The 12,692-nt window shown below is 30.6% G+C and overlaps 1 protein-coding gene across 4 annotated transcripts in view; it reads left to right on the top strand.

Annotated features, from left to right (window-relative positions):
- Negr1 (neuronal growth regulator 1) overlaps nucleotides 1-12,692 on the top strand; it is a 789,855-nt gene that overhangs the window by 22,631 nt on the left and 754,532 nt on the right. The gene's annotated exons all lie outside the window — the stretch shown is intronic.

The following is a 12,692-nucleotide window of genomic DNA, read 5'->3' as shown; positions in this document are numbered from 1 at the left end:
CCATGTCTTTCTTTGTGTTCTCTTCTCTGGTAGCTGAATGGAAAATACCCATCATTGGCTATGCCCCAAGATACGGCAGAAAGACTAATATATTGAAGCAAAGATGAGTGTTGATTTATTATTTTAATCCCTCTTCAGACTCATTGTCACTCCATAAAATTATTCTGATTCTGTTACTTGATCTGAAATTCATTGTCTGATTTCTCTGCCTGAACTTCTGGGCATCTAGCCTAATGAGATGGAAATATTTCCTAGAGAGTCCCCAAAGCATCTTAACATGAACTTTTCAATTCTTCAAGTATTTCCAAAAGAGATAAAATGAAAATAGAACTATTAGAGATTCTTTGTTGACAATGAGGAAGGGATGATGGATGCAGCAATGGAACATTATTGCTCAAAATCTTAAACAAAAATCACTGCCCACCAAATTCAGTATAAATTCTGAAGCTACATTATCAGATAATTTGAACAATGTTTTCACATCTTTTGGTCCATAAAATTCAATGCACCCAACTCAATGTAACTTTCTAATTATTTATGCTTGTCAAACTATTGCTTGAGGCAGAAGGTCCTTTAAGTTAAAAAAAAATAAGAAAACATATATTCCACTTAGATAGGGAACACCAGTTCATTGTTCCTTAGCAATGTCATTGCTTTCTAAACAGAAAATTTCACTTTGCCCTCAATATGACCATTTATAATCATCAGCCTGAACTAGATGTTGTGAAGTTATATTCTGTACTATTAAATCTATAAATCAATGTCCTACACATATAAATCACATACTACTTTCAGGAATTAATATATTTAGATCCCCAAATGGTCAAGCATCTGACAAATTTAGAACACCCAAAGAAACATTAAATAAAACCTATTCTCTCTCTGTTTCTCTATCTCTTTCCTTCTCCCTCTCTCTCCTACCTCTCCATCCTCTTACTCTCAGTTTCATATATGCACATACAGACTCTCTTTACCCTCTCTGCAAGTCCTTCTAAAGGTAAGTCAATATATAAACTATATAGAATAATTGTAATGTCACAGAATATAGTAATTGAGCAAAATAAATCAACCAAAATGTCACACACATATTTTAGAATTGTTGAGATTTAAGTGTATCAAACAAACTTTGGGGTTATAGAACATTGTATAGTAATCTTTTAAATGATTTTTAAAGCTCTGGAAGCAACCTGACATAAGACCTATATAATATTATTTTTCAAGTAAACTCATTGACTTCCCTAACCAAACCTTTAAGTTATCACATTTGTAGGAAAAAATTCACACAAATTGATGTTCTTGGAAGTTTCAAGTAAGATATAGAAAGAAAATATACTTCTAAATGAATTATTTATAAACAAAACACAATGATATCTACACAAGAAAAAGCAATATGCTGAAAGTTCTAATGTGCTAAATAAAAGTCTTTCTATAATCAATCATCTTTTAGAAAAAGTAATTTATTAAATTTTGCTAGAATGCTTCTGTAGGAAAAAATACTTTGAATATATATCATAAGAAAATATTTATTCATAAGTATATAAAATAATGTATATTCATTTGTCCTTTACTTTATCTTGCTTTAATATATTTTTGTGAAATAAATATTTTATTATTATCTATTAATTGATATATTGACCTAATACTTATAAATAATAATATTGATTTATTGGAAGAATAATATCTACATAATACATAAAGTATATTTTGTTTAAAATAATACATTGCCTGAAAAAAAATCAATGATACAGTATGACCTAACAAGGTGTAATATGGTCCTAGCCTACTTTGTTTCCTACCTATTCACAGGAGAATTTCTAGTCAATAAGAGTTGATTTTAATGTCCCATTACTCTTCCCACACATTTTCTATTTTGCCAGAGGATCTTCACATAGGCATAGGAAATCCTCTGGTGAATTTGTCTGGGGTTCCTACAATAAAAAAATTCATGAGTTCATAAATCTTTCATTCTCTTCAATTTATCTGGAGAGTTATGGATAGCATGCTGGGTAGCACTACTTCGAGCAGATCATCTTGAAAAGTAATGCCATCTCCATAATGGGGAGGTTGCTATTTCCCAGTGGGGGTGAGTGTTTAGACTGTACAGATAGAGCCCTATTGCAGATTGCTGCTATCAGAGAAATTCACATTCTTGGTTTCGGTATCATTTTGAATATATTTCAGTGGCTAAGATTTTAATTAATTATATCAAAAAGAGCCCATGAAATCACTGCTAAGGTTCTGATAAAAATGGATGAAAGAAGAAAATTTTACAGTTCAATGTATTCTTTTTGTATTAAAGCCCTTCAGTGTATGAAGGTACTACAGGATTCTGGAATTATAAAACTATTTTATGCTATGCATACTGTGTCGTTAGGCACAATAGTAAACAAAGAGACTATTTTTCTTTGGCTTGTTTTGCATATTTCTTTTACATTTTATTATGTATTACTTGAAGGACAGGATCTGTATTTTATTGTCCTTAATAATCTTCCAAATAGTCATTTTTTTAAAGCAAGTTATCTTGCTCTTTGGTATGAATGTCACAATATGCATGTAAGTGTTAAGGCTTAAAAATAGTTTTCTTACTAGACATGGAAAAAAATAATTAATTACAAATGTAAGAGTAGGAGATTAATCAAAATTCTCAAAAAAAACCCACCCCAGAATAAATAGAAGATAGGCATACATGGCAGGGAGAGAGAAAGAGATTTATATATTTAAGGAATTGTCTTAGGAGATTGTGGGGGCTAGAAAGTGTGGAGTTTGTAGGACAAGGAAGCTTACTAGAAACTCAGGCACAGTTTCTATGCTGTAGTTTTGAGGAAGATTTCTTGTTTAGGAAACCCAATATTTACTCTTTAGTTCTTCATCTGATTGAAAGTAGCCAATGAGGCTGTTTCTCTGCTTTTTGGTCCCTGTGACCCAAATATCTGACATAAACAAAAGGAGGAAAGAGTCAGTTAAACTCAGGGTGTCAGTCCATGATCAGATGGCTCCATTCCTTTGACCTCAAGGCCAGGCAAAACATCATGGTGGAAGGGAGTGGTGGAAGAAAGTTGTTCAGCTCATGGCAGTGGTGAGTGTGGCATGGGGGGAGAAGAAGATGGTAACTTGGGCAAAATATAGTGCCCTAGACACACTCCAAAGGATGTAGTCACTCCAGTGAGATCCTAACTCCTACTAAAGTTTCCACCTTCCTGTGATGTCATCAGTGTTTTAATCCTTCAGTGTATTAGTTCACTGATGAAGTTAGAGTCCTCCTTATACAAATACTTCCCCGAACCCCCAATTCTGAACATCACTACCTAGGGGAACAAGCCTTCAACATATGAATCTCTGAGGGACACTTTTTAATCCAGACCATTACAGTGGTCCACCCACATGAAGCAAGGTAATCTGCTTTACTCAAAATCTCCCAATTTAAGTGCTTATCATGTCTGAGAAATACCTTCAACCCAAAATCTAGACTGCTATTTGAATAAAAAATTAGATTCCATAGCCTAACCAAATTAACACATGAAATTAACCATGACTTGTTAATAAAAGGCCAGTTTTTGTCATTACTGATATCACTATTAATCTCCCAAATATTAAAGAGAGATTTAGGGTATTTATAACAGAAAGGAATTCACTGCAAAATAATTGTTTATTTATATTTGTTGAGGAAAATATCAGAATAAATCTCTTTTTTTCCAGGCAGCGTGGGCATTATTTCCCACACCCACCCCTCCTTTTTTCCCCCATTTTCTCCTTTACTTAGAACCATGTGTCTTCTTGTCTTCTAATTCAATTTACTGAAACTCTACCCAAGTTTAACTTCAATATAAATGTTAGGTTTTATTTAAAATTTCATGCTCACATTCATTTCTTTTTCTCTGAAATTCTGTAATACCTATAATCTCCACCAGAGTTTGGTCCTTACTTCTCCATTAGTTGTACTTGTCTATCTTGTATTTTTTCTGTTAGCATATAAACTCCTTTGGGGTCAGGAGCTTGACAACGTATTTTTTTATGTAGTTCCCCATAGTGCCTCACTCAAATTAAGTTCATAATTAGCTATCAGAAGATTTGTGTTAAAAAATATGATATATATATATATACATATGTTTATAATATATAATATTATATTACTTATAATATGTATATATTATATATATTATTTGACATATCCATTAAGGATACTGGGACTGATCATATGAAAAATATACTTCTCTCAGCCCATTAGAGCTGTTGAAACAAAATATCATAAACTGGGTAAATTTTGAAGAACAGAAGTTTATTTTTTGTAATTATGGAGGCTGGAAATTCCAAGATCAAACTGCCACTGGGGCCAGGCATAGAGGCATATGTCGGTAATCACAGCGGCTCAGGAGGCTGAGGCATGAGGATCAGGAGTTCAAAAATAAATAAAAATACTTTTAAAAAAAGAAAGAAAGAAAGAGTTCAAGCCAGCCTCAGCAACTTAGTGAGACCTTGTCTCTAAATAAAATAGAAAAAAGGGGCTGGGGATGTGGCTCAGTGGTTAAATGCCCCTGAGTTCAATCCCTGGTACAAAAAAAAATTAGTGCCAGTGGGCTAAATATCTGATGAGGATCTGCTTTCTGATTCACAGATGATATCATATGATACAGAGGTGAGGGGTTCTCTCTTGAGCCTGTTTTATATAGGAACAAATCTCTGAGCCCATTAGAGGACTGTATGCCTGAACTACTCACTTAACAGAGGTTCCACTTTCTGTTATCCTTACATTAGTGATTAGATTTCAATATGTGAATTTTGGGGGGTTTGAAGATATAAAATTAAAGATATAAAATTAAATTATGGGATAGCAATCAAGGATAACTTTCCAGAGAATATAGAAAAAAATATCAAATAAATCAATACATGTTTTAGCCTTTTTACTCTTGCAGGATTATTAGATAATACAAAATAAGATTTCTTTATGGTGTTTTCCCATATTTTCTTTGGTAAGGTGCAATTGTTTCTAAATAAAACCAAAACTACTATCATTTTTACGGTACAGTTACTCCTTAACTAGCGCTTGCTTTACAAATAACAAATTGTTGAAGACAGTAAGATGGACTTGCAAGATGAAGAACAGCATTGTACATTGTTTCTGTTAGTGATACAAAGAAAATTTTGAATGATTTATAATACTTTTATGTTAATTATGTTACCAGGTGTAAAAATGTGGGACAGCAAGTCTGTTGAGCCTGGACAGATTAAATACTTTTGAGGGTTGTTATGGGCTGAATTATGTCCCTTGAAAAACTGATATTAAAATTCCAACCCTCCATGTCTCAAAATGTGACTGTATTTTGAGATAAAAATTTGTACAGAGGTAACTTAAGTTCAAATGAGGTTGCTAATATTCACCCTTTTCCAACATGACTGTTTACATAAAGAAGACAGATGATGTGTTGTAACATGGCAAAGGCATTGGTCTACAATAGGCCCACGTGAGAGGCCAGGAGCACATCCTTATCCAAAACCCTCAGAAGAAACTATGGCTGCCAACACATTGATCTTGGATTTCCAACATTCTGAACAAAAATTCTGTTATTCAGCTCTAGCAAACTAAAATTCGGATCACCAATATTCAAGTAATTGTGCTATTGGAACACATATATTAATAAAGGACAAATAACCTATTCTTCTCTTATTAGCTTTTGTATTACCTTACTGAGGAATATGTATTTTTATAAAACATTTAAATTAATTAAGTCTTTTGTTCTTCCTTAAGAACACCATAATATAGATAAGGTGAATTTTGGATATAGACATTTCAGATCAGAAATACTAAGTAATATATTTATTAGTTAATTAAGTCCCTTATTAGATGCAAAGGTAGTATGTATTATATGCCAGGCACCAGTCTATGAAACTTTACTCCTGGCATAGTTGTCTGTTTATTTTCTTCTTTATGTTCAGAGCAAGTCCTAAAATAAATATTAATAAAAATTTCTTAAATTACTTTTTAACTTGAAAGTTATTCTTAGGATTTAAGAATGAAGTAAAATAAGCCATTTTGTTCACAAGCAAAGGAAGGTTTTTCAAACTTTTCCATGATTATAAAAAATCACTGTATTTTCAGTTTTAAAGATTTTTATTATACATATTTTTAAATATACAAAAAACATTCAAAATAACACAATGAATTCCTATGTGCTTAGTACCCAATTGCAATAATTATCAGCATTTTGCCAGTCTTGTGTGACATAGCACATATATATCTTCTCTTAATGAAATATATTATATCCTGGTTATCATAGTCAGTCATCCACAACTTTAGGAAATAACACCATCACACTCAGCAATATTAATAATGACTTTGTGATATTTTCTAATAGCCATTGAATACACAGAGCAATCTTGCAATCACCAAAAGTATGACAACTAGATAACAAATAAGGACTAATGTAGTGAAACAAGCAACATTCATCCTAAATATTAAGTAATCTTGCCAAAGCTTTGAGTCTGCATCTTTTTAAGTTTGTATAACTAATTACACATTTAAAGAAAGTGCAGGTAGTAGAAACAAAAATTTTAAACAAAGTCATGATGATACAGAAGTTCAATATATGCTGTAAAATATGGCTATTTTTTTAATATAACCATTACTGTAGTCAGTAACAATGTATTATATTTAAAATTGCCAAGAGGACAGATTTTTAGGTGTTCACACAACAAAAATCTAAGTGTCTTAGGTAATGCATATGTTAATCCATGCAATTTAGCCATCCCACAACATATACATATTTAAGAACATCATGTTGTACCCAATAAATATATGTTCATATAAATATATGTATGTATATGTAAGGTTTATTTGCTAATTAAAATCTATAATAAAACGTAATAATGCATTCTGCTAACTGGAGAACTCCATAGGAAATTTTTTTTTCAGTAACTAAATTACTTGAGAAAATATTTGTAAGTATGGAAGGCTGTAACTGCTATAGAAAATTAGTAGACATCAACTAAATGCAATGTGTTAGTTTATTGATTTGGACAAACCAAGATCATACATGCATTTTCAGATAATTGAGTCAAAGAAATGAATAGTATGATTTAGTTAAGTCTAGAATTTATTTCACATTAAGGATTTTGCTTATCTCATTCACATTTTCTCTTACTTGGGGTAGAGAATATGGGTAATGGAATTTGAGTGAGAACACTCAATTTGGAATTTCTTTTTTAGTAATCATTTATATCTTCTTCATCTTTAATTTGTTTATTTATAGTGATGATAGTCATAATAAAATCTATCTTATTCCATCCCATGAAGATTAAATGAATTAATGCAAATAAAGTACTTAGAAGAGTGCCCAACTAATAAAATCATTCATTGTATTTATTTTCTGTCTCATATTTTAATGCATATAATTCCTACTATGATATAATGCTTCAAGCCTTTTTAAAGGAGATAATATAAAAATCTAAGATAAAAATTAAAGCTAGGTAGTTCAACTAGTGATATTTAATGAACTTCTTACCAAATTACAAATGCTTTTAATTATTTTAGTGTTACTTTGCTAAAATTACAATAAAAGTAATTCCCAATTTCCTCTGTTACTACTGAATTATTTTAGGGTGAAGAATTGTCACCCTACTATTGTGCTGTGTGCTAAACCAAATCAACAATTTAAGTGGAATGCACAGAACTTCCTTTTAGTTTCATTTATTTCAGGGCACAAAATCACTAGTCATTAGCTATGTGATAAGGCCTGTGTTAACTATTTAGCATTCAAAATAAATAATATAAAATAAATGACATTGGTAATTAAGAAGTCACTCTAAGTCGTTTGGAATATTATTCCAATATAATAAAGGCAACAGCAAATGGATGTTAAAATTTCTGAAGTGGAAAATGATCAAGATTTTTCTCAAGACAGCCAAAGCTTCATAGAGAAGAAAATGCTTGAGGTGCTTTTAAAATAAGTAAGAGATCTTTTAGACAGAATAAAGGAAAAGGATTCTAAAGTATAAATGCAGGGCATGAAGTCAGAAAAAGTAACAGGATTTGGGGTAAATTAGATCTACTGCATAATTGTTAAGGCAAAAGTGTGGAAGGGCATGGCAGGAGGTACGGTTCAAGGACTAGGCAAGAACACAGTAATAATGATGTTTGAGTTTCATTTGCACAAAGCAAATTACAATAGTTTGGGTTTTATTTTGTTGGCTGTGAATTTTTCATGCAACAGGGTGATCTAGGAAGGATTTTATTTTAGAAAAGTAATGGTTGGAAAAGAGACAGCAAAACACTGGAAGTAGGCTTATTAGTTTCAGTAATATATTGCAAATAGGCAACAGATAAATATAATCAGAATATAATCAGTCTATTATTAAATGGAACAAAACACTTTCTATAGTAAGATAATTGTAATTCATCTCACTGTAACAATGGAACTCACATATTTCAAGGGAAGAAGAATATTTTAAAAAGTACTAGCAGTTATATTAGTAGAGTAGTAAATAATTATTATTTTGATATTTTGGATTAAAGCTTGCATTTAGTTTCTGTAGCCTATTAATTTACATGTATTCCAGAAGTAGTTTTTAATAACATATGGTTTTATGTCAGTTTTTTAAAATGTAGGTAAAATGTGTTGGGTTCCAAACTTATACATTAGGAGTATAGAATGTATAGTTGGTTTTAGATGAATGGAATTTTTACTTAGCAATTTTGTTAAAATGAGCCATGAATATTCTATTTCATCATTGCATATGCAAGAAACTTTGTGTCAAATTGAAATATTTTATTTTAGAATATTTTTCACATATTTAAAATTAATTTTGAATCTTATAAATGATTCACATGAAACTTTATTTTCTTATGTTCAAGAGTATCATTCTTCTTTATTATTTTGACATGATTAGATTTAAAGTTTATGCCTATTTGACATTTCAAAAAATTGTGTGTTTTATTTAAATATTTATTTAAATATTAATTGATACCACATGCATTCAGGAATAATAATAATAACTATTAATATTATTATTACTATTATTATTATTATTTTGGTACTGAGCCACATCCCCAGACCAATTTTGTATTATATAGAGACAGGGTCTTACTGAGTTGTTTAGGAACTAAGTTTTGCTGAGGCTGAATTTGAACTCCTCATGTCTCAGCTTCCTGAGCCTATGGGATTACAGGCATACACCAGGCCGCCTGCCCAGGAATTATTAATGGTGTTGTGACCATGCATTGACTTGGAAGTTGTCTGGAACTTGGAATTGGAAGAATGACTTTTTCTGATGGTGTTGTGCTATTACAATAGATGTAGTAGCATAATCCTTTTTGCTTCTAAACATTTCCTTAATAAATTTTAGGTAATTTAATGAAAAAGATATTTAGAATTTATTATAATCTCTTCTCAACCAATTAGAAAACTTTTGAACTTTGTGATCCACTATGGAAACTTTGGCAACATATAGCTGATCCTCAATGTGTATTCCATATATGTGAAATTATTATTATTTATTTGTGATGCCAAAATCAACACTTGTGGCACCTGTATGGATATGCAAAGGGGGAAAACTTTTGAGTTGACAGTGCTCTAATTTCTATTTGAGATCAAACCTGTTGATTCTGTTTTCTTATTTCAGCTCTTATACTTTACTCACAGTCTATTAGTGATATATTTTCCACATTTTTGTTATTTTTATTGGTGATTTCACTGTTTAAAATGGTCCCAAGTCAGAGTGTGGATCAGTTCAAGAAAAGTGTTATGTGTCTTATGGAGAAAATACATGTATAAGGTAAGCTTCATTGGGCGTGACTTAGAGTGTTGTTGGTGATGAAATCAATGTTAATGAATCAATAGTGCCTATTAAATATAAGGAGTGTTTTAGTAAAAGCTTATATAAAACCAGGCAGTGTGTTAATTGGTTGATGAAAATGTTGTGACCAGAGACTCACAGGAACCTAACAAGAAATATAAGAAGTTAACTTTGTATTTCCTCCAGAAGCAATGGTCCAGTGTTTGTTCATGCAGGGTAGGCAGTGAATTAAAAAAAAAAAAAAACATTATTACCATAAATAATGAGAATTGACTGCTTTTGTGTACTCAGTTTGTAGATTTGGCAATGTGAGGGTAGGAGATGCAATGACAACCTGATTTTCTTCCATGCATGTGTGTGTACAGCTAAACTGAATAATGTTTATGAATTCATATTCTTGCTTAGAAAAATCCTGAATCACACATCATGTTACATAATTAGATAGAAAAGAATTACAAAGTCTCATAGAACTAACACTTCTTAATATTTTGGGTAGTTAATTTAGCACAGATTATTTCAGAGACAGGGAGTTCCAAAGGTATAAGTCTAACTGTCAAACAAAATGCCAAGGCATTTGTATCAGCTGACATGCAGTAATCCTGTCTTCATCCTGCACAATATATATTTTGAATATACACAAATAAAAAAAATTACATGTATGTGGCAAGAAGTTGTCTATCACATATTGTTTTCAAAACAAAAACAAGTTCAGAATGCTGAACAAAATAAATAATTAATGAAACATAGAATTAACTTGGGATCAGGGACTGGTGTACTAGAAAATCAGATTAAGATGCTATCCTTAGATAAATCTGAAAGGATAAATCTAGCTTCTCTATAAATCACCTATTAACCTAAAACAAAAAGAATTTAATTTCTAATTCAAATTAAAATGAAAAACCTTGTTAAAACATATTTCAATAGCCCATTGCTATTTATCCAAACTTCATGCCATATAGAAATTAATGTACTTACTTTAGAAATAATTGAAAGTAGCATAAAGCCAGTAATGTAAATAACATTTTTAGTCTCTTAATGCATATAATTAGTTAATGAGTTAATAATTGTAGTGGATATAATCCATCAAATTTATACACATCACAGGCTTCTTTTTCTAGATTGTTATGATTATAGTCAATTTGTGGTTTTTGAGTTTATGCTATCTCTTGAAAATTAACTTTATTCATTTAAGAAATATATCTAGTATTAAAACTGTCTCCACAGGAGCACAAAACTTTGAGTATGATAGGCTCTGTCTTAAAGTCTGGTGGTAAAACCATTTTCAAAACTCCAGATTATTTATTATTTAAATATTAAAATCACCTTATAAAATAGATACTATTTTTTGCTTCAAAGTTTATTCATCCTGTTAAGAAACCTACCTTCTGAAGAAATAAAATAGCACTTTTAAGTTTATCATATCCAAAGATGCCATTGGTCATTTTAATTAAGAGGGGTACCTTTATGATGTAGTGATAATGATTTGAATCATTTCTTGTGACCTTGATTAATAAAACTTGATTGATAAAACTCAATTTATTAATAAAATCTTGATTATTAAAATTTGATCATTAAATATTACTCTAAATATTATCAGAATCAATTAGATATTTATAAAATGTTATTAAAATATTTAAAGATATATAAATAATTAAAATATTATCTTATTTTTATTCATTTTATCCTGTTCTTTATTTATATCTTAATAAATAGATTTATTATAAAGGCATGATGAATACCATTGCAATCAATATTACTTTTCCTAATCATGTTACATTATAGTTTTAAAACATGGTGTTAAATCTTACTTTGTAAAAATACACTGTTATACCCAGAAAATAAATAGTGATATATAGTATAGTAATATTTATACAAAAATTATTTTGGGTAGCCTCCAGGAAGGGTTAATTCCCCTTTTCTTTGTTAGTATAACATGAGGCAGTGGTGTAGGGCTGGCCAAGAATGAAACTGAGCTTATTTTCAGCTTTGTCACATACTAATGTAATATTCTTGGACAACATGATTAATCTATCTGTGCTTTGATTTACTTTTGATATAAGTGGAAATAATAAAGTATCATATAGCTTTGCAGTGGAGATTGAATTAAAGAATACAGTTAAAGTGGTTAGACAGTATCTGATAAATTTTACCTGATAAATATTAGCAATTAGTGGTAATGTAAGCATAGTTTATATACACTATCATGAGAAGATCATTAAATCATGGTAACAGAGGCTAGTAAACATATCAGGAAAGAGTTGTTGAATGAAGGAAGGAAATTTCTTAGCTATCATGTGGGCCTGAACTCAGTCAAGAGATATTTACTGAGTCACCATGTGTTTCTGAGGCCAGGAGGTAGTTCAATGAACAGGATAGATCTGGCCTCTGCCATTTCAATATTAGTACTTAAAGTCTAATAGTAAAACATAATATGAAATATCTAAGTATTTCCATATAAATACATGGAGAATACACATATACTCACAAATTTGTTGTATAATGACTACTGATGAATGTCTTATAGTTTAATTTTCCATCATAGATTTTTTTTCCTGTTATTGGAATTGAATCCAGAGGTGCTCTACCACTGAACCACATACCAAGTCCTTTTCAGTTATTTCTTTCTTTCTTTATTTTTGAGACAGGGTCTAGCAAAGTTCCTGAAGCTAGTCTCAAACTTGCAATCATCCTGCCTCAGCCTCCCTAGTAGCTAGAATTACAGGCATGTGCCACCAGACTCAGCAACAGATAAATTTTTTAATACCTCAACTAGTTTTACTTTAAAAAGAAGCATATAAAAATCTATTTGTTCTAAAAGAATGATATTCAAGAGGATGATTATTTAATTTATAATTCACTTTTATTGTTCTATGAGTGATATGTCAGGAATAATAATTTAGATAATA

The sequence above is a fragment of the Ictidomys tridecemlineatus genome, chromosome 11 (genome assembly GCF_052094955.1).
Source record: "Ictidomys tridecemlineatus isolate mIctTri1 chromosome 11, mIctTri1.hap1, whole genome shotgun sequence".
NCBI lineage: Eukaryota > Metazoa > Chordata > Mammalia > Rodentia > Sciuridae > Ictidomys > Ictidomys tridecemlineatus.
Note: the sequence above shows the minus strand (reverse complement) of the source record. Positions and strands in the feature narration are given on the sequence as shown.